Here is a 26,848-nt window from a genome sequence, read left to right on the forward strand (position 1 = left end):
GCAGGACCTCTTGTCATGGCAAGACAGGCTACGGGGTGGGGGAAAAGACTAGGCAGCCCTCTTCCCATTTCACCTTAGAGCTGCTGAGCCACACCCGGGGTACAGCCAGGAGAGGAGCTTAAGGACAGTGTCCGGGGCTCTGGGGCTGACCACAGCTCCCCAGGGTGGTGAAAGGGAGTCCTGGGCGCTGGCAGCGGGATCAGCTCCAGAAGTAGTGTCTGAGGACTCGGTGGCTCACGAACTGACAGCAGTGCCCGGGGATGGAGGCGGGGTGAAGGAGGCAGGGGGTCTGGATTCCGGTGTCTTTCTTCGGTCCCAGGGATGGGAACACCTGTCCCGAGGTCTGGGACCAATCCCAGACCCCAGCGATACAGGGACTGGATCTCAGAGGACGGATTGCTCCCGGGTGCCAAGAACGGGGATGGGGGACACCGGCCGCCGGGATGGCGGTGGCGGAAATCTCGGCTCCAGGTGACAGAGGTCCCACGGGACGGGGCTGTGCTCGTGTCCTGCGGGCGGAGCGGCGGGCTCCGGGGGGCACTCCCCGCGGCGGCCGGCACCCCCCCGGCGGCGCGGGGCGGAGGGGCGGTGGGCACGGCCCCGCTCTCCGCACCGCCCCGCCGCCCGCCCCCAGCGCGCCTCCCGCGGACGGCGGAGCGCGGCGCGGGGCCGCGGGGCCGGCGCGGGGCGGCGAGCGGCGGCGGGGCGGCCCGCAGCCCCCGACGGCAGCGGCGGCGATGCGGCGAAGCGGGGCGGCGGGCGGCGAGGCGGGGCGGCGGGGGCGGCGGGCGCCGCGGGGCTGAGCGGCGGGCGGCCGGGGCTCCGCGGCCCCGGGGGGGGGGCACCCGCCCGCCCTCCCGGCGCCGCACACGGCACCGCACCCGCCACGCGGATTTACGGCGCGGACCGCAGCCTCCGGGGCTGTCCAGCAGGTAAGGCACCACCGGCAGCACCCGGCGGCCCCGCCACCCCCGCTGCTCGGCGCCGAGCATCCTCTCTTATCTGCCGCGTTATCGACTCGCCGGGCTCCCGACGCGGCGCAAGTTTCCCCCGTTGCGGTCCCACCGGTCCCACCGGCTCCTGCCCGCTACCCCCCCGCCGCTCCGCCATCGGGTGCTGCAGGGATGGAGCTGCCCCGGACTGCACCCCCCCGCCGGCTGCTTGTCCTCCCCTCCACTCCCCGCTTCGCTCCGCATCCTCCGAGCCCCCCCGGTGGGGCAGCGGCGTGTCCCGGGGTTGCGCTCGGGACCGGCCGCAGTGGGGGCACCGGGGGCTGCGGCCAGGGGCGGGGGGAGAGCATAGCCGGCTGCTCGGGGTGGTGCGGGAGAAGCCTCTGTTGCTCTTAGACCAAACTTGGCTGCGGGGAACCTGCTCTAAGGGTGAGAGCCCCGGGAGGGACCGTGGGACTGGAGAGCCCCGAAGGGCATGCCCAGAGCCTACTGCTGCGCAGGGTGCGGGTGCCTCGCCCCACGGGGTCCGTCCGGCTCCTGGGGATGCTCTCCGCTAGGCCTTGGCCAGAGAATGCGAGCACCGTATTGGAGCTCGGTCCTCCGCAGGGAACACGAACTCCCTCCAACCTTCTGGCAGCAGGGCTGAGTGCTGGGAGGCGCGGGATGTTCCCGTCTCCACCTTGGAAACACATCCCCTTTGCAGTCGACCACAGAAAGCGAGTGTGGGAGAGGTGTCATAGCCCGTGGTAGAGGTGGCACAGCCATGGGCACGAGGAGGGGATCAGGTCTCCCTGGGGATGCTGAACATGTTCTAAGGGGAACCTGTCCCTCTCCTACCCTGCTAGCAGAGGCGCTGCACACCTGCAGATCTGATGTGCACTGAGGGATGTGGGTGCTCCTGGGGGGTCCTGCCTCGCCAGTGCTGTTTGGCGTGGATTTTACTGCGGGGCTTTCCTGCGTGTGGAAAATCCCTGTTTGCAGCCTTTTCTTTCTTTTTTCTGCTCGGTGGCAGACTGTCACCATCGTGCAGATGGGCTGTGCAGCTGAGCTGTGACTTGCTGTGGGCGTGGGGTATCGATCTGCAGCTCTGCCCTGCGGAAGGTGCCCTCCGCCTGGCACATCGCCTGGGGAGCCTGATTCTGTGCTCATCTGGAAGGAGGTCAGATCTGGAGTCCTCTCCTGGGACATGTCACTGTCATACTTCTCATCGGGCAGCTGGGCTGCTGGCATGAGGGTTTAGATGTCCCGTGGTGGTTTATGCTGGGAATCTGGAGCCACTTTCACATGGGCTGACAGTAATGCCCGGTCCTGGTACCATCCCCTCCATACCTCCCAAGCTTGCTGAGCCCCACGGGTCCTGGGTGGCTCCTTAATCTGCCAGCGTTGATGCTGTGCTGGGCTGCATTCAGGACGCGGGATGTCCAAGCTGTGGCCACATGTCACAGGTAGCACTTGGCTTCTCCCTTGGATTCCTGTTGTGTGCAGAGGGTGCTCTGGGTTTATCTGCAAGAATGGATGGGAGTGCAAGACTCTGATCACTGCGTGCAAAATCCTCCTCCAGAAATCTCTTTCTCCCCAGTGTTGCTGACATAAGATGAAATAAGCACAGATCCTGCAATTTTAGGGCTCTCTAACAACAGTAGATCGAGCTGAATATAAGCCGTGTTTTTATGTTTCACTAGGTTTTTATCTGTTTCCCAATGCAAAGCTATTTCTGTCAGAATGAAAACAGATGTTTAGCTGCCTGTTTAAGCCAGTTTTACACAAAAATACCTCTGGTTAGGACACTAGCAGTATGAGGATCTCCAGCCCCATCCCATTTACCTGTGACTTCAAGGGCTGGCTGAGCATCACTGTTCTTAAACTCCTCTGGTTACTATCAGAGAGGTATCTCCCTGTTCCCTTTAGAAAATAATATAAAATACAAAAAGATGTGCAAATGGTGGAGGAGCAGTGAGCTGAGGAAGTGAGGAGCTGAGGAGCATTTCCTCGGAGTGATGAGCCGAGAAAGCGAGCGTGGCTTGGCACAGTGTCTCACTTGGAGCTCTAGTCTGGCACTGAGTCCCCAACGCTGCTTCCCTGTGTCCCCATCTGGCTCTGGGTGCCTTGCTGTGCACTGCAGGCACCCCAAGGAGCTCTTCAAAGGAAACCCAGTGGAGGATCTGGGCCCTTGCCGTGGAGAGGCAGCAGCAGCAGTGGGATAGATATCCATCCCCAGGAGTGCCGTGAACACATACTGACCTGGGAGACATCCTGGCTTATTCTGTTATTTAGCACATGGATCCAGAGAGAGAGTGCTTTCCTGTGTCTGTTTTTCTGCTTTAACAAACTGATAGATTGCTATTTTGCTATGGGCCACCTAAAAGCACCGCCTGTACACTGTGTTGGAGCTCATCATCTTGCTGGTTTTCTTGTAGCTACTGAGACTGTAATTCTGCCAAGGAGTGGTGGCAGGAGAGTCCTGCAGGTCCTGCTGCAGGCTTGGGGTCTCTTGCTTTGTGCACAGGGGTACAGAGCAAGCTAGCACTGGCCTGAAAGGCCACAGCAGGGCTCTGCTGATTCCCAGCTTCCAGGGTGCTCCCTTTGCCTGTGCAGCTTGCTCCTGGTGCTCTGACAAGTAGCTTTGTGTGTAAATGGGGATTTCTTCAAAACTCCTGGGAGGAGCAGCTGGCAACAAATAGCTCAGAGTGGCAAAAAACCTGTGTGTGTGTGTGTGTGTGTGTGTGTGTGTGTGTGTGTGAACTCCAGTCTAAACGGGAGAGGGAAAACATCCAGAGTTACAGAACTAATGCAAATGGAGTTGGCTTTCATCTCTCCCTGCAGCATCCTTTGTGGAAGGCATTTGCATTTCCCCAAAGTCAGTTCACTACCTATCCTTCAAGCAAATCCAGAGCTACAGAGCAAAGGAAAGCCTGTTTACAAGGTGTGGGGTGGCTCTCCAAATCTGAAGAGAGCTGAACTCAAAATATTTGAGAATTGAAAGATCTTATTTTAAGGTAGCAACACTGAACACAGCAGAGGATGGCACACACAGACTGCGGTGTGCCTCACTATTGAGTGTAGGGTCAGGGGATCGTTTCTGAGCTCTTCATGTGGGAGGGTGACTGCAGAGGGAGGGGTGGACGGGACACTCATGAATTCCTCTGACCTCCCCCTGCCACAACTCTGCAATGCCACCAGCATGTATGTGTTCCTGCAGGTGGATGCTGGAGCTGTCTAGCCCTGCTTAGATGTGTGGGAAGACTCCTGTGGCTCCCATCTAAGATCTGCCGGTGTTGGGGTCCCCAGGAGTCCTTAGTGGTGTATGGGTCTGCTGGGGCTGGGAGCTGCAAACAGCTGCCATTCCGGAGGAAGCCTCCAGCCCAGCAGAGGCACAAACAAAACAGGATTTCATGAGCACTCTAGCAATAGCTATTAGCTATGCTAAAAGGATTAACAGCTGTGCAGGAGTCATCAAGTGTTTAAAACATAACTCAAGCATCAAAGGCGGCTCTTATAGGCTCACATTTTCACATCAAGTAACTGTGAAAATTTCTATCCAACTTAATTAAAACATCCACTAGGCTCGTTAAAAACAAAAAAAAAAAAGAAAAAAAACAAAGGCCTTTCTTCTTTGAGTACCAAGACATTTTGAAGAGAGGAGTTTACAGCAAAGTATGCAGACTTTTTTTTAAAGAATCGCTTTTGTGAAAGTCTCCTGTCTCCAGATCAGTGTGGCTGATTAATCTCAAGCTTTCCAAAAAGGAAATAAATATGGTTTTGGTTTTGGTTTTGTTGTTTTGCTTTTACCTTGGCTAGGGACCACAGAAGAAAGATGAAAAAGTGAGAAGAGCTTTGTAGAGAAAGTTAGATAAGAGGGTGGAGGAGTGTCAAAACTAGACCTATAATAGGAAACAAACCACTGAAGTGCTGGTGAAAGTACCTTTCATCTTGAACACTCCAAGTGCTGTGCAGTGCATGAATACACACAGGAGCTGAAAAATAATCGACAACTAGCGTCACCACCTTTGCTGGTACAGAGTCACCCCAGGCAGGTCACAGGCTCACTTGCCATCAGTCCCTGACTGCCTCTTCACTTTGAATTCAGTTTAGGGCCTCTGCCTCCAAGAAGGACATTGAGGTGCTGGAGCATGCCCAGAGAAGGGCAACCAAGCTGGTGAGGGGTTTGAAGCACAAGTTATATGAGGGCTAGCTGAGGGAGCTTGGGGTGTTTAGACTGGAGAAAAGGAGACTCAGGGGAGACCTTATTTCTCTCTACAATCACCTGAAAGGACATTGTAGCAAGGTGGGGGTTGGCCTGTTCTTCCAGGTAACAAGTGACAGGACAAGAGGAAATGGCCTCAAGGTTCACCAGAGGAGGTTTGGGTTGGATATCAGGAAAAGTTTCTTCACTGAAAGGGTTGTCAAGCATTGGAACATGCTGCACGGAGAAGTGGTTGAGTCACCATCCCTGGAGGGATTTAAAAGATGTGTAGGTGGGGCACCTAGGGACATGGTTTAGTGATGGATTTGGCAGTGTTCAGTTAGTGGCTGGACTGTATGATCCTAGCAGTCGTACAACCTAAATGATTCCGTGATTCTACAATTCCATGGCCAAGATATGTTGTTGCTAATCAGCCCCATCCCAAGTCCCTTCCCTTGTGCGCTTGGTTCCAGGCAGTAGCACCCTCATCTCCCATGGGAGATGTGATTTAATTGTCCTTGCCAGTGATGTGTCCAGTCTCAGTGATGTTGGGTCATCTCCAGGCTTCAGCATGTATTCCTCCCAGCCACTCCCACACTCCTCTGTCTGCCTCAGAGGTCCCAGTTATTTCAAGTGCCCTGGGGAGATATAAAAGAGGTAGACAGACTCCCTCTGTACAAGGTATAACTTGGGTGGTGCCACTGGAACTAGGGGTGCATTAAAGACAGTATTTTAACTTAGTAAATGCTTTTTTGACATCCATAGAGGCCTTGAACATTACAGGATTTCATCCCATTATGCTAATTTTCTTGGTTTTGATTAATAATTAGCAACCCCCAAAAAGAGTTAAATAACTCCTTTCTTTCCTCTTGTTTATGTGTCAGTTTGATTTCTTCCTCTTCACACTGTCCTGCCTTGTCAGAGGTTGCCTGGAAGGGCAGCGCTGTGAAATGCCACCAGGAGCTGAGCTGCTCCTACAGCATCTTCCCAAGAGGATTTGCAGCACTCCTTCCTTCTTTCCTTCCCACTTGGCCGTTTTCTCGAGGCAGATTGTAGGACTTGAGCAAACAGCTTTCCGCCCCTGGGAACCCTCTGGGTTGCCCCTGGGGACCAGCCGTGCTCCAGTGCCGTGGACAGCAAGCTGCTGTCGTTCAGGGCTGGTGGCATGGGAAGGTGTGCGAGCACAGGCTTTATACCTGTGCATTCATGCACAGTTGGGAAGTGAAATGCAGGAATTAGGAGGTAGACGGGGTTTTTCCATCAAATGTTTATAGCACCTTCCTCACTTTGTGTCTAGACATAGCTATAAATGCGGGAGAGGGCTATTACCTAGGAATAAAAGTACTGAAACCAGCCCTGGAGAGCTCATTGCTGTATTTCCAAGGAACTGGGAGATTCCTTATGATTAATGCAACAATATCAAAGGCTATAAACTCACCACGGTTGGGTACTGAGTCAGGGGACACACTTACAATGTACCTGCCACTTGCAGCTTAGGCTAAGCATTAGCTACGGTCTCTCACCAGCCCCTGGCCATTCCAAGGGCTGCTGCTTGCTTACAGCTCAGGGGTTGAGCTCTGCTGACTCCACCAGCTGCAGTGGCATCATAAAACAGCCCAGTGATCGCCAAGGTCCGATTTCTCACTGCAGTGTGGACCAGTGGTGGTGTGAAGGAGAGAAGAGGTTGTGAGTGGAACCCAGGCTGTGTAGCTCCCAGGGAAACTGCCTTCATGCCTGGTAACTTCAGGCAGGGACAGCATAAGCTCTGCTGTGTGCATGGCAGCACCTGTGCAGATGGGAAATGCCTGGGATCAGATCCCAAAACACCCAGTCCCCATCTCAATCCCATAAATAGTGGTGGGAGAAGTTATACCGCAGAGATCTCATTTTTTTGGATGCAAATTTTGTTCTCTGATCTCTGCTTCTGCCATGTCCAGCACAGCAGGGTCTCAGTCCCTGCCTAAGGCTTTACAACACTGTTATAGCATCAGCAAAAGTAATAAAGAAGAGAATGGGCCCCCTGGAAAATTACCAGGAAGCAAAACACTGACACTTTCTTGACAGTGTCCACAGCGAAAGCACAAAGACTTATTTTTTTCAGCTAAGAGGAACCTACCTACACTACTCTGAATGATGGAGTGAAGTGGCAGGAGATGTCTCTTCTGATCTCTTGGTTGAAGGGCTGTGATTACAGAATGAAAAAGGGGAGGGAAAGGGTCACATGGACCTGCTAGCCCATGGCTGACCTGCCTTCTGAGGGAGGAAGGGTGTGAAGGAGCAGCATGGCAAGTGGTTGTGCAGAAGGCAGGAGGTGGGAAATTTGGGTCAGCACCTTTGTGTCTGCAGGAGGTGATCTCCAAGTTAGGTTTCATCCCCCAGATTAGGTTTCTCCCCCCAGATTAGGTTTCCTCTGGAAATTGGGTGCTGTGTTCGGGTTTTGTCCCCTCTGCAGAGTTTTCTTGTGTTGCATATTCAGGATTAGGAGGCCCCCTAAGTACCCAAAATCTATTAAAAATTGCTGTCATTTGACTCCATAAAGAATGCCATTGGGAATACAGCAACGTTTCTTGGATATGAGTAAATATTGGCCTTGAATGAACTTGCTGATAATGGGAGATAAGTTATCAACAGCTGTTTAACCTAATATTACTTCCATACAAGATAACACTGAGCTTTTCAAAGAGGTTAATAACTAGATGCAGAATCCATCACTGCATACACAGACACCTGACAAAACGCAGCCTTAATTTTTCCCCTGGAGCTTTATTACAGATGAAGGAGTATGTAGCAGGGAAATGTGCTGGGTGGGTCAGGCCTGGCTCCAGCAGCGGCCAATGTTGTTGAGCTTGCGGCTCTGTGCAGTGATCAGGGGGACAAGGGTGCTTTCCTGAGGGTCTAGCTCCTCCAGATCAAAGGGACTAAGATGGCATCATTATATTAACAGAGCTTTTGCTGCTGCTAATCAGCCTTGAATGTGGGCAATGCTTGTATTGCACATCTGAGCACAGTGATCACAGAGCAAAGACTGAAGGAAGGCACGTGGGTTATGCCTGGCATTAACACAGATATTTGGGAGGTGGTGTCAAAACACGAAGTGTGGATTAGTTGCGGATCACAGGATCACCACGAAAGGGATTGCAGCTGATGCTATACAAGATTTTAGCCCACAGCTGTGGGTCTGTTCCAGCCTGCTGATGGACCTGTAGTTCCACAGGTTTTTAGAAAGAAGAGTTTGGCAAAGGCCAGAAGCACACAGGGAGACTGGAAAGGTTTCTCTGCAGAAGGACTTCTTCCCAGGCATCTCCAAAAGCATGGAGCTCAGGCAGAGGGTCCTACACGTCTCCAGCCACCTTCCCACTGCCACAATGCAGGACTACACTGGCTATTTTAACTATGTTCCTCTCACTTGATCCTGGACGTGGATGCTGTAGACTTTCAGCATTCAGCTTCACAAGTCAGAGCCAACTGCAGAGGGAAGGGCTGGGGCGGGATGTGGAGGGTGTGGACCACAGTCTGATCTCTTCTTCCTGCAGGACCCACAGGGTGTCTTAGTGCTTTCCCTGTGTTTTTCACCAGTGTTAATGCTTGGCTTGGGACATGCCTTAGATGTCTCTGAATACACTGATGCTCTTGACTGAGCCCTCAGTGGAGGCTCCTGGCAGGGCTGGGCTGGCTTTCAGTGCTCCTGGCTCACAGCCCCTGCTTTATCCGGCAGACCACACTGCTGCTCAGCAAAGCTGGCTGCAGATGCTAGGACAGCAGCTGCAGTCTTATTGACCCCTGTGGGGAGGATAAGTCCAAATGAAGACCCTTGGAAATTCAGCACAGAATACAAAAATCTGGCTGCAAATCTGAGGCTCAGACGGTGATAGCTCTGCAGACAAACACATGTGAGAGCCCAGCTGTGCATCCACAGAGAACCTGCTTTGAACATGGGTTTGATGCTTGGGATACATAAGGAAAATTTCATCCTTTCCCATGAGCCCATCACATCTTTTCCTTCTCCCAGAGGAAGCATCTGAAGTGGATCCAGGTCCCTGCACCCATGGAGGAGACAAATCCTCAGCTTCCCTGGGACCAGGGGGTTCTTCCTTGGGTCATGAGCCTGGAGGGAGCAAACAGATGAGCACCTTGGAAACATCCAAACTTCTCATGGTCTCAGGGCCGGAAGGGTCAGAGAAACACTGTAGCCCCCCAAATGAAAGAAGTTTCTCCATGTCCCACCATTGCAAGAGCTGTTGCACAAGTAGATGGAGACTTGTGCGTTTTCAGGCCATGTTGTACTCCTGATGTTTATATCCTGTCTGTTGGAATAGCTGGGAGCAGGGGCTGTGTGTGCTGGAGGCACTCTGGCCTTGCTTACTCTCCATCATGTTACAGGCTCCAGGTAGTTGCTTCTGGGCCAGCCCCATTAAATGGTTCATGGCATTCCCTGCTTAAGCAAGCACATCTCTGGAGTCTTGGTAGTAGCTCCAGTTAAGAAGAAAGCTGTGCTATTAATCCTTGTATGTGGCTCCTTTTTCCCAACTCGAGCATTCCGGCTGAACTTTTCCCGCCGTGCTGTTTGCAAACCAGGCAGCGTGCGAGCGTGCCCTCACCTTCCCACACACCAGACCCAGCAAGGCAGCAAACAAATGGCAGGTCCCTGCTTGTCCTTAGCAATTAGCAAATAGCTCCAGCTGCCACTGCTGCTGCTCTGGGATGGCTTTTCTCTTCCCTGTGCATTCATTTCTGCAACAGCAGCAGAGCCAGGCAGTGCAGGTTCACTCTTTTATAGCTACCCCCTGCCCTTGCCCATCATTTACACGGCAAGGTTAAAGTGCGGTGTGATAGCAACTTTATTATTAAAGATACTGAGTTGTTATGTTATTAAAGTTAGGTCAGCCTGGGCTAACCCTTGTGGACTTGCGTGCCTGCATTTAAAAAGCATTAGAAATTCCTGTAGAACTGTCAGCTTTCCTCATTCTAAGGCTGGGCAAGTTCTTTGTCCAAGCAACTGCTCCCTGCTGTGGACTGTAACCTTGTGATTCTCTTCTAGAGCTGGATTTTAAGCTCCTGCTGAAGTTTGCCTTTGCAAGCAGGATCCTGGCAGGCAGCAGCTTCCCTGGTTGTCTGCATTTCCAGGAGAACCTGCTGTGTCGTGGTTCTGCTGACCAATACCTCCCCTTGCCCTGTGCCATCTTCATGCCAGCACTTCGGCTCCTCAGTCTGCTGGTACTGCTACCAAAGCTCATGCTGCTGCTACACATTCTTTTCCTGGGCAGCTTCCACATAATTAGTTTACCTGCGGAGTTATTGGCTCCTGTTTTAAAGCTTTCTTTTAATCCCTTTGCAAAATATCCAGCTTCTGGTTTACTCTTGTTTGAATTCCCTTGATGTATCTTGAATTTCGTGGAGCATGACCGCTCGTTTTCAGGATGCAGCACAGCAGCAAGCACCTTGGGCTCCCCGGGAAGGGGAGCCTCTTCCTTCCACTCCTCCCCATCCCTCTGCAGTTCCAGCGATATAATCACTGGCTTGCTCAGCTCTCATTTCCCTGATAGAAATCAATCTCATGTTTTCTTTGGTGTCTCCTTTGATATCTTGACTTTTCTGATCTTCTCACTTTTTCTGCAGCTACACAGCTCATCCAAACTAATAACCAGCACATTTTTTCACCTCATGTAGCATGGTGTGCCCTCAGAGCTTGGGCAGTGCTTGTGCCTCCCTCGCTCAGGATGGAGGTCATGGTAGGGCTTAATCGCTTTGTAATTAATTTTGTCCTCCTGTGTGACCAGGCTTTGGCAATGAATCCATGCAGTCCTACACAGATCTTGCCTCAAATTGATGGGTTCACAAGAGTAGCATTGCTTTGAACTCCTTCTTCACACCTAAGTCTAGCAAGGGGGAGTGTAGGAAGTTTATAGCTGCAAAAGAACTTTGCAAAGTTGCATTGTGCTCGATTTCCATGGCAAAGGAAAAATAAAACAATGCAGGAGAGAAGGAAGAAAGAGTAGAAAAAAATGCAGCAGACATAAACAAAGAAAATGATGGAGAGGGGAGAACAGGCACTGACACTGTGGATTTGTGGGGAATTTATAAACCTGAAGCCAAGTAATCACAGAGTTTGGGCAGCTTAAGTGACTATTGGGACTCATTGTTCTTCATTAACCTTCCAGCCACCTGAGTTCAGATGTCAGCTCAACATCAAACTGCAGCTGATCAAAATTTTCTCAGTTTGAAAAATTGCAGGGAAATTGGGTTTTCAAGTGGCTGAATGTCATTTTAAGAGGCCCTTGCCTTCCTCAATATTGTTAAATCATTCAATATCAAAAAATTGAAAATGGATATTTGGGCCTGAAAACTCAGCTCTGGGCTCCAGCTGAAAAGAGCTGAAAAAATGCCGCAGTGTTTATTTATAAGTGAGGAGCCTGTGTTTTTCCCCCTGCGCCATGGGGGCTTTCTTCCCCCTGCCTCCCCAGAGAGCTGGGGCAGGATTCAGGTGTTGTCTTGCCCAGAGAGCAACATAGAAAGCAACTTCAGTGAATAACCTTGTTTTTCATCTGTCTCAAGCAGGGGATGCTCTCCCTTGCCTCAGCGGTAGAGAATGTGCAGGGAGAGAGTAAGAAAGACACCATCAAACTGGGAAAGCCATCCGGCTCGAGTAGCTCTGGGATGAGGATTGTCCATCATGGCTGTTTATTTGTTTGTGAGGGAAAGTGGAAGTGGGTCCAGAGAGTGAATGAGGCTTTCCCAGAATAGCTCGACTTGTCAGGGGCTGAGAGAGACACGCAAACCCTGGGGCTGAGAGAGACATGCAAACCCTGGGTCTTCTGGTTTTTTTATGTGTTGCTCATCTGGAATATAGGAATTACTGCTGGAATGACAGGGGTATCAGATGAAAACTGCCAAGTGAGGCATTAGTTGTGATGGATGTGGTGAGGAGTGCCCGTCTTGGAAGGTGTGGTGGAAGCCAAGGTGAGCAGCCTGGGTGCAGGCAAAGTGACTGAGGGAGTCACCGTGGGTGCTGATGCCACCAAGGCATCCCTGATCAAGGCCTTTCGGTTCCATGGTGGCCTCCTACAAAATTCATGGCCACTCTACAGCGCAGTGGGACTGACCACACCTCTGCATTACATTGACAGCAGAGCAACCTGGTCAGAGAAAGTCATAGACAAAATGTATGAGATCAGGCATGCAGTGTTCTTGTAGCATTCCCTAAACTTGGTGAGACCCTGTACCTGAGTGAGGGAATTAAGGAGCCCTCCTAAAACCTGCAGCCTGGTGTCATGCTGCTGCTCAGCACTGGATGGGGCAAGCTCTGCCCGTCTCCTGCACTGGGATGTTCTTCAGTGGCTGTTGCTGTAAAGGTCATAAGGTAATGCAAAATCCTACCAATAGCTTCAACTGATCTTCTGCATCATGTTACCGAGTTTAAAACAAAGTATTTTCAAGTCGTTGCTGAGAAGGAATTCATCGTCAGCCGGCTGTCAAGCTTAATTGGGTTGTCCTGTAAAATATCTTGCATATAAGTAAATCAAAAAGAGTGGGGCTCATAAAAGGGCCAGCGTGTGGCACATTGATGTTATTTATAGGCTTCTCTGTGATGCTCATCACCATGGCAGCTACGAAGGTCGATGCTGACAGTTGTACGGGAGTGCCACATATGTTTTTAGAAAGCCAAGTGTGTGAAATGAAGCCATGCTTATGTGTTCCCGTGGAGCTGGGAGGCAAGGCTGTGGTGTCCTGCAGGGAGGCCCTAGCCTCGGGACAGTGGGATGGGTGGGGAAGGGGACATGGCAGGTGATAGCAGGTCTGTGGGCTGAGGGCTTCCGGGGTTGTAGAGCCCACAGCTTTGGTGCCCTGAGTGATGCATCCTGACATCTCCTTGGGAAAGCTGGGAATAAGCTAAAGGGGCCAAAAGTACCCATGTAGAAGAGGAGGATGGAAATGCCTTCATCCAATTTCTCCTCTTCAGGGTGAAGCACTCATTACCAGCCTGTTTTTCATACCTTTCTGTTTAATTATACTGAAGCCAGTGGTCATTGCTCTGCTAGTGTCTGATAGAGGCTTGCTTTCTACAGCTGGCTTTTTTATAACATTCTTTCTTCTTAAAAAGCGAACAAAAGCAGCATCTCCTCATGTCAGTTCCATAACTGGCACATAAAAAGCTTGCTCCAGCCACATCCAGGCAGAGCTGGTTTGAGCATCTGCACCTCAGCCTCCACCTGGAAAGCAGCCTCTTGCAAAACTGTTATCAGTCCCAGCAGCAGTGCTGTCTCCAGCAGCGGTGCTCCAAAATTACTCTCAGGGAGACGTATAGCACACCCTCAACGTGGTCCTTCTATTACAAAACCACCTGACCTTTTAGGTGGGCCAGTAATCCCAATTCCTCTAAATACATGGTCAGGCTCTTTCACTGAATACATCTTTGTCTTCTCGCTTGCATCAGCGTGTCACAGCTCAGCTGTGACCCTAGAAACTGAAGACTTTAAGCCAGTCCTTCATGGATCTCTCTCTCCCTCTGAGAAAAGCTTGCTATAAACCTACATCTTCCTTCTCCTTAGCTAGCTGTGGCTTTCCCTTATTTTGTCAGGAGTTTTTTCTCTAAGGACAGGAGGAGGTCTCTTCAAGAGGGTAGTTTCTCATCAGTGTCCCTGTCGTGCATGGTGTCTTTCCTGTCATCCCTGCTCCTCTGCAACAGCAGCCAAACTATGCTGTATTCCCCTCCTATGCAGGTAAGCAGGTGATTCTTCTCCTTCTGTTCATGTCTCCTCTCCTTGCTCTCTACAGGCAGCCTTAGTTCCCTGGCTGCTGTTAGTGATGGACCTTTTGTTTCCACTAAATAAGTGCTGTTTCCCCATGACAGCCACCCCTGGGCTCTAACTGCTCCAAGCCCTGCACCTGAGCTGTAGTGAGGACACGTTCCTCACTGTGTCAGGAAAGCCCCAGGGGACATAAAAGTCATTATTAAACTCACTGTTTCCACCTGTTGATGGTAACAGTATTTCTGTTCCTGCAGGAGCATGGGGGCTCTCACATACACGTTTGTAAACATTCAATTTATGCTTTCTTCATAACAGTAACGTGCCTTTGCCAAAGGCATTTGGTAAAGAGTTGAAGTAAATAAACTCACCAGGAATTTTGTTTTTTCTGGGAAAGTCAGGGGCTGTCCTGCAGCTTATACAACCACTCCCAACCACAATAATTTACTGCCCTGACATCCACTGTTAGTCCCACAGACATGATGGGACCTGCTTGTAGAAACGAACCCATGTGGGTAATGAATGTTAGGCAGTTGGTGCGATGCTTTCTCTGCCTCCTACAACTCCGTTCAAGAGCTCTTCTTGCAGAGCAAATACATGGGGTCTCTTTTTGCTCTAAGACTTATACGGTTATTAAGCTTTATTCAGTGGAAAAAAGATTGCAAGGCAATTCAGCTTGCTAGCTAGGTCATGAATCCATGTATATGTTATGAATGGAAACTATATGCATGTGCCCTGGGCTTTGCCCAATCATATGAAGCAGTAATACAAGTCAAGATGAAAATAAATCTTAATACCAACATGCCCTACATGAAGGAAATACTTATTTTACATAAAACCTAATTTTAGCACATCAAAACTGTAGCTGATCCACTTTGTCTCACCTCGACTTTGCATAATGACATACATATAGGTATGAATATATATATTTGTATACATGCTCCTTTCCCCCCTATTTTTTTGCTGAATGTAAGTGCCCCAAGAGCCAAGACTTGTTCTCTCAGCGGAGGCTCTCTCTGCACACTCGCAATCCTTCTCTCCCTCACCTGGGCACAGGGAAGGCAGCACGGGCACCCAGCCCTGCCATGTTAACACACAGTGTGATTTCTCTGAGCAGCAGCAGCTGGGAAACGCCAAAGCATGGCTTTAGTGCTGATTTCCAGCATTGCTGTGATCAGTTGGGTAAAAGGAAAGGCTGATGGGCGTCAGGCCCAGGAGATGCTGGCAGGGGATGCTGCCTGCAGCCCTGCCTCCGTCACTGGCCACAGCTGGCCCCGCTGTAGTGATCTCAGCGCTGGCAAAACAGCACCATCAAAATTGCAGCATGGGATTGAACAGAGTGCATGCCCTTTGTCTGGAGAGAGAGCATGGGGAACGCCAAAGGTTGTGAGGGAATGCCCGGGGGGAGTTAGAATATGCTCCAGTGCTTTGGAAAAGGTAGCAGAGAGTTTTGCTTTTCAGCATAAGAATAAAAGTACTTTCCAGCATCATGCTTTCCTGCATCCTCCCCGTGCTGTGTCGTAGTTTGTTTATGCAGCTATATTAACTTTCACTTCACCTTTCCGTGGGGCTTCCTTCGCCCACACACTTTTTCCTGTGAACAGCCCAGACTCCTTGAGCAGAGATGGTTTTGTAGGAAGGGTTTGGATGTCCAGCAGTGGGATGGCATCAGGAGAAGCCCATCTCGTTCCTCCCCAACCACGCAGTGATTCACACAGCAGTCTGAGCCAGCCAGCTCCGAGGGGGCCTGGGGACAGCCTGCAGACCACAGCCATGCTGGGGCTCACACAGCCTCTCCCCGTGATGCTTCTGCCTGCCCGAGTCCTTCAGGGCTGGGGTGTGGGGCTTATAACCCCCATGGTTGCACTAAGAGCCTTGTGATCCTTGCTGCCTGGGAAGGAGGCTGCAAGGAGGATTTTGGATCACACTGGGAGCCAGTGTGAAGTGTCTAACGCTGGTGGCTGGATATAAGGCTCTGCCTGTGAGCCAAGCCAGGCTTGCAGGCTTGGGAGCCAAAAGCAAAGTTTTTGGATTCCTTTACAGAGTACTGCTCTGACTGTAAAGCCTCTCACAACAAGACTGTTGTGGGAAGCCCAAATGCTTGGAAGCAGCTACTGGTGCTTATGTGAAGCCGTGGTGGTGTGGAGTAGCTCCGGAGAAGGAAACACCTATGGGAATGTGTAGGGGTGTGTGGATCCCCAGAAGCTGCCAGGAAGGGCTGTGCTGGGGTACTGCCCTTCTAGTGATGGAGAAAAGGCTGCTAGAGCCATCCTGAAAGGAGAAGAGAGGTGCTGCTGCCCTGGGAAGGTGCAGTCCTAGCCCCGCCACTGGAGGAGCAGAGCAGGTATAGGAGATGAAATGACCTGCTGCTCTCTGCTTATTAAAAGAAAATGGTGTTTTCTGGCAGCACTACAGATCTGACACCTTGATCCATTGAAACGTTCTGAAAATATAAATCAGGAGGCAGCGATCAAAGCCCCCGGTGCAGGGAGAGTTTCTCCTCCCCCTGCTGCCCTCTCCCAGGGTAGGAGAGCCCCAGTACCTGCTGGCAGGTGGATGTGGACAGAGTGGATTGTGAATGTGGGCTCCCACCGCAACACCAGTTTGTGGGGAGGTTTGACTGGGTGATGCATCACTGAGCCCATCACTTCTGGCTCAGCCCGAGCAGTTCTGGAAGGAGAAACTGATTGTGATTTAAAGATGTCAGAATCAGGAAATCCATCATGTCGCTCACTAATCTGCTGCTGTGATTGATTACCCTCCCCATTAACTGCCTGTTACAGATATGCACCTTATTTCCAACCTAAATTAGCCCCTGGGCATGGCAGCATCATGTAATGATGCATGGAGGAGTGTGCAGGGGTTGAGTGGCAGGAGGGGAGCACGGGCTGAAGGCATGGACACCTACTGGCATGCTTGTGTGGCTGCTGCCAGCACCCATGGGCCAGGAGCAAGGGGGATGTGAGTCCCCGTGATGGATACTCCCAGAGCAGCTGGAGATGGGACCCCTGCTGAAGGGCTCTGGGACTTTACAAGGGTGGTGGGGTCTGCAGGAGAGGGAAAAGGGATGGTACCCTGCCCCAGCCACTCAGGGGAGCATACTCAGGACCTGCTCACAGAGCAGTACATCATGTACCAGTCCCCTTCCCACACAGAAGGATCTTCTGGCAAACAAACAGAAAAGAGTCTTGCTCTGGCTCTGAGCTAAATTGTGCAGTAAATTAAGCCTGATCTGCATGAAATTTCCTCCACATGTACGTTCCAGGGTGAACCTGCGAACAGGTTTTATCCAAATTCTCCTGTCTTTTGTCTTTAATTTAAAAAGTTAGAATCTCCTGTAATTGCCTCTGCACTCGTGGAGAATTGGGTAACACTAAGAAACCCTCTGGTGGCTAATTGAATGCCTTATAAATGTTCTGACTGTAAGCAAAGTTCTCCGTGTTACATTATAAAGATATTTAGGTCCAATTCTGTGCTAGGGTGATAATTTTATGAGGGATTTTCATATCTTTTGGATGCAATATGGAATGGATCATTACCTTTTTTTACACTTAATTGCTTTTATCATCCAGAAATATTCAGCGTTTAATGATAATAAAGAGTGTCTGTTAAGGAGGCCAAACACCACAGCCATTATTGCCTCATGGTGCTCCAGTGCACAGCTCCTCGGTACAGCACGTCGTGTGTCACCCACCACCCTGGGCAGAGGGGGATGCTGAGCCCAGGGGAGCAGCAGCTCACCACAAACCACCCAGAAGGGAAGAGCCCTTTTCCAGAGGCTAGGACCAAAGACCTTTAAAATGGGAATTGTCTTGGTTTCTCTAGCATCCGTGTTTCCTGCCTTTCTGGTACCTTACCCCTGGCACCAGTGCACCAAGAATGCTTCTGGAGCAACTGGATGAGGTGGCAGAGCCCCCTGGTCCAGGCACCAGGCTCAGAGAGGGGACCAGGAACAGTCTGCTTTGGTCCAGCACATGGCAGGCACAGAGCTTCTCTGGAATCTGCTGGATTGCCTTGAACAAAGGAAATTTGCTGCTCTTCAGGCAGCCGGATTGCCTGCTGGGCCGAGCTGGCACCTCTCTGCCAGCTTTGCTTCTTGGAGGCAGGGATGCAAATCCAGGTCCAGATGTTTGCTTACTCATGTTGCCCATAGCTTTCCAAGAATGCATTTTTCAATGGCCTTCTACAGCTTTTAATTAAAAGCACTTGCATCATTTATTAATTATTTATTAACTCTTTATAGATGCTTGCAAGCCTGTCACAGACATCAGTAGAGTCCTACTGGTGCTTATAAGCTCATCAGCAGTTATTGTAATTGATGACAATAAGCAATCTGCTGACCTGTTGGGCCCTGCAACAATTGATTAACTATTCATTAAAACATCTAGAAATTATTTATGAACCTTTTATAAACTATTTATAAGTGAGTAGGGGCAGATTTATTCATTACTGTGTATGGGCTTGCAGTGGAGGGATGGAAGGAGCCCTGAGCTGAGATTCCAGCAGCTCAGCTCCAGGCAGAAGGAAACATGCCCAATGTCACAAGAAAACCTTTGTCGCTCCACCCATTTTCCCAAATTACACTGGCTTCCTGAAGGCCCAGGGGGTCAAGTTCCCTGATAGATGTGGGTTGTTCTCCCAAGGATCAGAAATAACACAGAATGGAGAATTTTCTGCTATTTTGCAGAGTCAGGTAGTTTAGCTAAGTAGGGGCTGGCGAGAATCCAGTAGCAGCTTTTTAATACACTGTTGGGCTAAACTTAGAGGAGAGGATGAGCAGGCTTGTGTGATGCTTTGCTTCTAGTGGCATAGGATTAAATTACCATCCCATTTTCCTTCATATTAGTATGCATGGATATAGAGAGCCAGAGGAAGCAGCTGCCAGCAAAACCCCGTCGGCTGCTGGGCTCTCTCAGGCAATGAGCTGGTTCTTGGGTAAATTGGGGATGCAGTGCAAGGGTCAGGTTCAGAGCTTACAGCTGAACATGACCATACCATGGATTGTTTAGTTTTTAGGGTTTTTTCCAACTAGATAATGAAAAAAAAAAAAAGCTGTTTTCTACTACTTTTAGTGCAGTAGGGGAAGGAAAGGTGGAGTGGCCTCACTCAGCTTGGACTTCATGATTCTTTTCCATGTTCCTGGTATGTAGTGTTCGTACCAAGAATGGAGACTTTTCCAGGGACTGCCCAAAATGAGTAATGCTGCTTTTGGCTGCGGAGTCCCAAAACACTTACTGCTGCTATGGGTTATCTCCAGCCCACAGAAACATGTATTGCTTGACACTGAGGAGCCTCCTTGTCGCTGGAGCTCACCATCACCCAACAGAAGTTGCAGATATAAGCTCCCCATGTGTTGACAGATGAAATGACACCTGTAATGGGATCTTAGCATCTACAATCACTTCTAACAGTCCATCCATAATCTCACCTGTAGCAGATGCTGTCTGGCAAGACACAGGGATAAGTGATGACTTCCTAGGAGCTGGTGTTTGGTATAGCATGTCTATCAGCTAGCAGGGAGGGGACAGATGTGCCCTTTGTTTATTGTGCAAGGTTCACTCTTTCCTTCCTCTTTATCTGCATTGTTTTCTTACTGAAGATGCTTAGCTGGGTGCTGTAGGCCAAATCATGGACTAACTGCAGGGCTGGCTTGTTGCTCAGCAGAGAAGGGGATCCCAGCATTAGGAGCAATCTGACAGTGGCAGATCTGTGTGGTGAAAAATGGTTAGTTGTGCTTCAAGACCTTGTTTAAATTTACAGAAGGGGTATGTTTATACACATGCAGTTCATTCAGTGGAAAGCTGTGTATAGTTATTCAGGTATAAACTGGAGTAATTCAGGATTGGCACTGTATGTGCCCTAATCAGTTTAAAGCTGAACTGAGATCAAATTAGTGCAAGCCTGAATCTAGCTGTGCTCTCCCCATCCTGCCATAGCCCAGGGCCTGAGGCTTACAGGGTATCCTGCAGGGTATAGCTCACACGAACATCGTGCAGAGTGTCACTTGTGTTCCAGCACAGAGAAAAGAAAAGCCAGCTCTCCACAATCTCTCCTACAAGTACACTGGAGCTATTTTGAAGTACAACACAAAGAAATCAGCTTTCCACAGGAATGGAACACAAAGGTGCACCCAAAAAGCCACAGCTGGCTCAGTACTCATGTAAGAACACTCAAATCAGCGTGGTCCTCATCCCTCCAGGAAGAGGGGAGATTTGGAGGGTCAGAGGACCCACCACCCCAAGCAGGAAGCAGGACTGAGCACCAGGGGGGGATTGTATCCCCCCCAGCTCACACTGCAAGCTGGAGCTGCCCCTCTGGGGACAGGGAGCAAGCCCTGCCCAGGTCAGCTCACTCTGTTCCTGCAGGAGGACTGCAGAGTTTAGCTACATGGTTAGAAACACCCAATTGTCACTACAGGCAAGATGGACAGCCACCATCACACAGGAGTAGAGTGATGGCTGTGCTACACAAAGGAGGCTGGAAGAGAGGGTTTGAAAGAAGGGAGTCTAGAGAAGGGCTCTAGGGCTCCCAAGGCAGGAATAAACACCCAGAAATTAAGCTGAAGCAAAATACTGGGGGAAGCAGCCCAAAGAGCATCTCACAGAAGAAGAGATACCCTGCTGGCCAAGGTCTCCTCTGAGTGATGTCCCATCCCCGGGCCAGCACTTGTCAGGGAGAGCAGCAGAGTGGGACAGAGCTAATGGCACTAATGGATGTCCCCTGGGAAGGAAGCACAAGTGCTGTGGTGTCAGCCAGACGCAGTCTGGGAGGACAGTCCCTCCTTTGGCAGGAGCCCACAGTTGAGTAAGCAGAAAACAGCAAAGTACTGAACAGCTCAAGCTGTGCTCTCCTCGGGAGTGGGGCAGGGCTCTGTAGGACACGGTGCAAGGAGAAAGGAGGGTCCCACCATCCCCGTGTCCTACCCCACTGTACTGGTGGTGGGTGCTGCTTGACTGGGGAGCGGGGCAGCTCCATCCCAAAAGCAGAGCTCCCCTTAGCAGAGCATCCAGGCCCCAGCCATGGTGGGCAAGCACCACAACGGGGAGCACCATCACCCCCAGACAGTGCACCCTCATGGTGCACAGCAGGAGCAAACAACCCAGCTGCCATTCTGTGCTTAGTTGGTTCACCAAGGCCTGAAATAACAGAAATCGCATTGAAATCAGTCCCCAGGGTGCTAGAAATGCTCCAAGTCTGGAGAGAGCAGGAAGCTTCTGGTACTTTCCCTGGAAGAGGTCGGCTGTAGCGGGTTTTGTGTTGGAAAGCTTAGCACAGCTTGTTTCCGTGGTGGGAACGCTTCTCATATGGTTTTGTGGTGAGCTGAGTCTTTGCCTGGTGCCTGTACCCTGCCTCAAAACCTACTCCACCAGGACAGCCAGGCACTAGGTGAGGACCAGGGGGTGTGAGCATCCCCCCCCAACTCAATTTCTGCTGCATCCCTCAGACAACAGAAATTCATGATTTTCTGTCCCGTATTTGTCCTCTGTGCTCATAACCAGCCCAGAGAGCAGTGTCTGTGTGGGACATGGGTACATCCCTACAGGCAGGAGCTAAGCTGCCTGGTGGTGGTGGCTACAAGATGCAGGCTTCATGCGGGCACTGTGGCAGATGTTTGCTACCTAATTGCACAGGAATTGACCACCCAGAGTGGGGCCGTCCTTACTTCATGCAAATGTGTAAATACCGGGAAGTGCTGTTGTAGCACATGGGGCGTCAGAGCAGACAGGTACCCCCGGAGCTGCGGTGGTGGAGGATCCCCTGGGTCCCCCATGCGGGGAGGTGGGCTTCCAGGAATCCTACTGAGAAATGGTTGCCTAGTGAGACAGATCAGGCTGCAGGAGATACCGTGGGAGAGCACTGGTGGTCCCATTCTCTCCCAGTCTCCCCCGGTCTCCCTGAATCTCACCTTAGCAGGGTTTCATCATTGTACAGGAGGGATGCCTGTTGCCCTGCAAACACCAGTTTTCCTGTGCCTCTTAGATTTGACAATTCAGTGAGAAACACCTGCCAGAAAGACATTTACTGTGTTTCATGTTATTTCTCTGAAAAACTGGGAAATATCAGCTCCATTCCACACTTTATTCCCAGTTCCCAAGGGATGAGCTTCCCTTCCACCAGGGGAGAAGGTGCATGATGACTTTGTAGCCATTAATGGATAGAAGGAGGTTTTATTGCTCTTGCCTTTGCCTGACATCAGTTGGGAATGAGGTTTGAATCCTAATCATCTTCCCCTGGAACTGTGTTTTCTAGCAAACTATATTCATTGTTCCTGAAAAGTTCAAACCATTTGCTATTTCAAAGTCAATCTAAAGTTATCAGCAGAGGGAAGGGGAGGTGGAGGGTAAAATAACCCTGGAGAGAATGGATGCATTTCTGAGGCTGAACAAAGCGTCTTAAGTGGGCTCCTAACCATTCTTTGTAATTTTTTTATTTTGCTTAAAAACCCACGTGGAGCTGGTTTAATGTAGTCACCAGGATGGGCTGGAGTGGTTGTTCCCAAATCCCATGATGAGGCGTGGTGTTAGCCATGGTGCATTTGCTAGGCTGGGATCAGCAGCAAGAGAGCCTTCCATGCACATTTTGATTTAAAATGTGAAAAAAAGAGAATGAAAAATTAGTCCATTCTGAGCACAGTTAGAAAGGAACAACTTCAAAAGTTGACAATTCAGGGCAAGTCTCCTTTCTTAAAAGACGATTCTAAATTAGCCATTTTGGGTCAGTCTCCATCTCTCATCCTCTTGTCCCTCCCATTTCATGAAGGGGAGAAAAGCAGCAGTTCCTCACTCTTAAATAGCATCTTTCAGCAGCAGGCTAAGCTGCAAAATGGATTAGCTTTGCCTTACAGCTCTGTACACAGCAATTTCAGGCTTGCACAGAAGTTGCATAGCCTTTCCACGCAAAGTATTTCTTGTGAAGCCCCTTCTGGGGATACCAAAAGATAGAAATGAGACTCTGAGGCAGCAGCGTGCTGCGGAGCAGGGAAGCAGAGAACACCAGGCAGTGGGACCTCTGCTGTCACGTACAAAGCTAGCACTGAATGTGTGCAGAGCACACTTCCCTGTCAGCAGGAATGAGGAGGGAAGGAGTGAGCCCAAAGCCTGGAGGGGACCCTGATGCTGGGAGCTTGGATTCAGGGCTGAGGAAGTGAAGAGAGACCCTGGGCAAGCATCTCCTCCTCCTCTGGGCCCCTGTAGCTGTGGGTACAGGGGTGTCAGAGGGACTGGTGGCAGGTCCTAGCCTCAGCCAGCTGGCCCGTGGGACAGCACTGACACTCTCAGATGGGGGTTACTTTAGCAGTGGGTAAGGGCAAGGCAAGCGCTGCCTCCAGGGATGCTGCGTCTGAGCACTTCAGCCTGCTTTCTTCCTTTGTCCAAGCACCAGCTTTTAAGCTTGCCAGCCTCCCCTTCTACAGGGGACCTCACCCGGCCACATCCTCCTGGCAGGAGCTAAATTGCTCTTTTTATGGTAGGAATTAGCTCCCATCGCCTCCTCTGGCTGTACTGTCCCACGCACACCGTGGCTGGGAGCGGGTGCAGTGGGAGTCCTGGGGATGTGCTGGCCAGAAGAAAGCCTTGGAGAGGCTGGGAGGCATCCTCTGCCCTCCCCTGCTGGGCAGGGAGTCCGTGTGTGATCAGCACAGGCGATAACCTCAGCCTGGGGGCCTTAATGCCAGTGCGGATGTCGGCAGCAGCGGCCGTCCGGACTCAGCCAGTCATTTCACGGCCAAAGCACATTCATCGTGCGCCCTCTCTCTCTCCCCCTCCCTCCCTCCCTCCCTCCACAGAGATACCGAATAGCAAGAGCCTGCCTTTGAGGTTGGAAGTCAGGTTTAGAATTTTAATGATATCCTGTATCCCACAGCCTTTCATTTGGGGAGAAACTGCTCTAAATGACCCATTTTTCTTCATATAATGATAATCATTACCAAGAGGAAAATGAGCACTGAAGCCAGGCACAAATGCAGTCACATAGTAGATGGGGTGGCTGATTCTGACTGGCAAAACGCTACATGGGAAAATAAACCTTTTATACTTAGAAGGAATGTAAAGATGACTTTAAACATGCATGTAAATTTGGAACAAGTAAGTCACGGTGGCTTGAAACAGGAAGCAAGAGAGAGCAGCCATAAATATTTTATCTCTTTGGCAATGAGCTCCAGCACAGCAAATTGTCACATCCTCCTGGGGGAGAGGATGCCTGCTTGTGCTGTTGGATGGGGAAGCTGCAGCATCTCCCAATTTCCATGCTGCCTCTGCACTGAGCACCCTCCTCACCAGGGACCTGGCAGTGAGGAGCACAGGAGCTTCCCCACATTAGGGACAGGCTCCTGCTCCTGTCTGCTTGCCCTCCCCATCTCACACTGCTCCACGGGCCAGCATGACAAACAGATCCTTCCAAGCATGAATCTTCTACAGGGATCGATGATTTTTTTTTTTTCTTATTTCTCAGGAGGGAAAGAATTTCATTAGCAAGGAAAGCCCGAAAAACCCACAGTTCGTGCGAAGTAACGGCTTAATCCCAATGAGCAGCAAACACCTCTGCACCCCAGGGTGCTGCCTAACCAACAGCTCAGATCCTTGCAGGGGCACCCTGAAGTTGTTTTAGCTGGATCGCTGGTGGTCTGAGCTGCACAGGGTCCATGGAAGTGTCCCCGGTTGGCTGGCACCGCAGGACAGATGCAAAGGAGAGGGTACCAGAGATCTTGACTGAGATACACAGGTTGTTACCTCAAATCCCTGGGGTCACGCTCGTCTCAACCACCCCAGTCGCTTCCTGCTTGTGTGCTGGCTGGTGCCCATGCAAAGGGCTGTGGGCAGTTCCCAGCACCTCTCCAGTCATCCAGCATCACTGTGTCGCTGCCTGGGAGGCACATGGAGAACCTCTGGGAGGGCAGCACTGTGGAAACCCAAATCACTCCTGCTGGGAGCTCTGCAGTGGTTCCTTAGCAGTTTGTCACACCGCATGGGCGACCCCACTTTTAAAGATGATGGGACCAGAAGCCTTCATCAGATGCACTCCTCGAAGCTCAGATCAGGGCATTTGCAGCCCTGGCTCTGTGACCCTCCCAGCACTGATGAACCACTGAGGTCAGCGACCAGAAAATGCACCACAGAGCAGAGCCGCCATCTGCGTTTCCAGGTTCTGGAGCAAAGTTGGGGAACTAGGCTTGGTCACAGTTCTGTGTGACCTTGAAGCCATTTTCCTTTAGAGTAGGCATCAAAGCCCAGCTACTCGCTGAAGGTGGCATTAGGCTGAACATATTGCAAACTGCTGGTGCTGCCTGAGGGTGTGAACAGAAGGGGCTGTGGTGAATCGTCTTTGAGGTGAAACTCAAGGCACTTCATTTAGTGCTCAGATTTCAGTCTAGAAGTCAACAGCTGCTTCTGACCGTTGTGTTCAAATATCTAAATAATTCAAGTAGGTGTGACCCAAGGAAAACCTATAAGCATATAATTCATTGGGAGAGTGAGTCCTGATCCTAGGTAGTTGCTCTCTTTTGGAGGAGCCTGTAGCAGCCCCTTGGTCTGGCTTGTATGCCAAGGATGGAGCTGGTTCGGTCTGTGAGTGACATAAGAAGCCTGGTCTCTGGGTGCTGGAATTGAATTCAACACCACCAATACAGATTTTATTAGATTTATTAGATGACTAGTAGAGAGAAGGCTAGAAGCTAGAGGAAGAGAAATGTCTCCCCAGCAACCTCCGGGCTGGTGTTATTTTTCTTGCACTGTGTCAGGTGGGTGCAATGCTCTTCTCCCAAGTGATGCCAGAGCAGCAGATGCCACCATTGCCTCCACCCCAGAGGCTGAGGCATGCACAGAATGGGGAGGGTAACCCCAAGCTTGGTGCCAGAAAACCTGTTCCAGAAGGATCTGGCAGTGGCATGGACTTAAATGGTGGAGCACAAGTGTAGAACTGAGGCCCATCTCCAGCCTGTGGCATCATCAGCCCCCTACTGTGACTCAACTGTGATTTAAAACAGGTTAATAGCTGTCTGCTGGAAGATGCACCACCAGGTTCTCATCCTGCTAAGGTTTCATGATAAACAACATTGAGTTATTGTCATCAGTAATTAACATTGGACCAGCCTTGCCCAAATAAATTCATTGACTGCATGGCAGGGCAAAGGTTCCTTGATTTTGCAAATTACCCAACACTTCTTTCTTGCATTCTGTCCCAGTGTTATGAAGATTTGAGGTGAACTTTGCAGCACTTGAACTCAGAAAAGTGGCACAATAGTGAAGCTTTACTGGGATACACCCATGCCCTGCTGCCTGCTCACAAGTCACTTCACTAGGGAGCAGAAGTAGCCGAGCTGCCTTCTCATCTCATGGGGAACTGGATCAGCTGTCAGTGTGACAGGCTGAGCAGCTCCACACCTCCTCTCAGGGGAGCCCATCACCTTGTGCAGGCTAGGCCAGATGGCTGGATAGACCTGCGGGAGCAGCAGCGTGGCAGGTGTCACCAGAAGATGAGACCTGCTGTCACAGGAGAGGCTCTGTCTCAGGAAGGTCTCTGAGGAGTAGAGATAGGGGAATAAACCCTGGGGGGACCAGCCAGCAGTACCACCTTAGGGTGGCTTGGAAACAGCCAGCAACAAAATCATCCCAGGGATTATCCAGATTCCCCCATCTCTGCTGGCAGTTCACACAGAGGCTGAACCCTGGTGGTTGCTGGAGGGACAGAGTCCCCCTCTCTGTGTTTGGGGTCCTCGGTGAGGTTTGGCAGTGGCACTGCCCACAGCCCTGTGCATGGCTGGGCAGAGGGTGGCCTTGCCAGGCTCAGCAGGAACCAGCAGACACAATCTCCTTTTATCACAGCCACTGGGCTCTGCTCCTCCATTCCACCAGAGCAGCCAACAGCTGTCTCCTGTTAATTAAGAGCAGAACAATCAGTCTTAATCAAAGGCCAGACCGATGGCAGCAGTAGCAGCCTGCCCAGCTCATCTCACCTCTGCTAATGCTGTGCTCAGG

The 26,848-nt window shown here is 50.9% G+C and overlaps 1 protein-coding gene across 2 annotated transcripts in view; it reads left to right on the forward strand.

Annotated features, from left to right (window-relative positions):
• Positions 1-391: 391 nt before the first annotated feature.
• TMEM121 (transmembrane protein 121) overlaps positions 392-26,848 on the forward strand; it is a 40,734-nt gene continuing 14,277 nt past the window's right edge. Inside the window, exon 1 of one of the 2 annotated variants that reach the window (XM_064664396.1) lies at positions 392-471. The gene's annotated coding sequence lies outside the window, so the exon portion shown is untranslated. Of the gene's footprint in view, positions 472-818; positions 933-26,848 lie in introns of those variants that run through there. The other variant, XM_064664395.1, reaches the window with a different exon arrangement.

This window comes from Pseudopipra pipra, chromosome 9 (genome assembly GCF_036250125.1).
Source record: "Pseudopipra pipra isolate bDixPip1 chromosome 9, bDixPip1.hap1, whole genome shotgun sequence".
In the NCBI taxonomy this organism is placed as follows: Eukaryota; Metazoa; Chordata; class Aves; order Passeriformes; family Pipridae; genus Pseudopipra; species Pseudopipra pipra.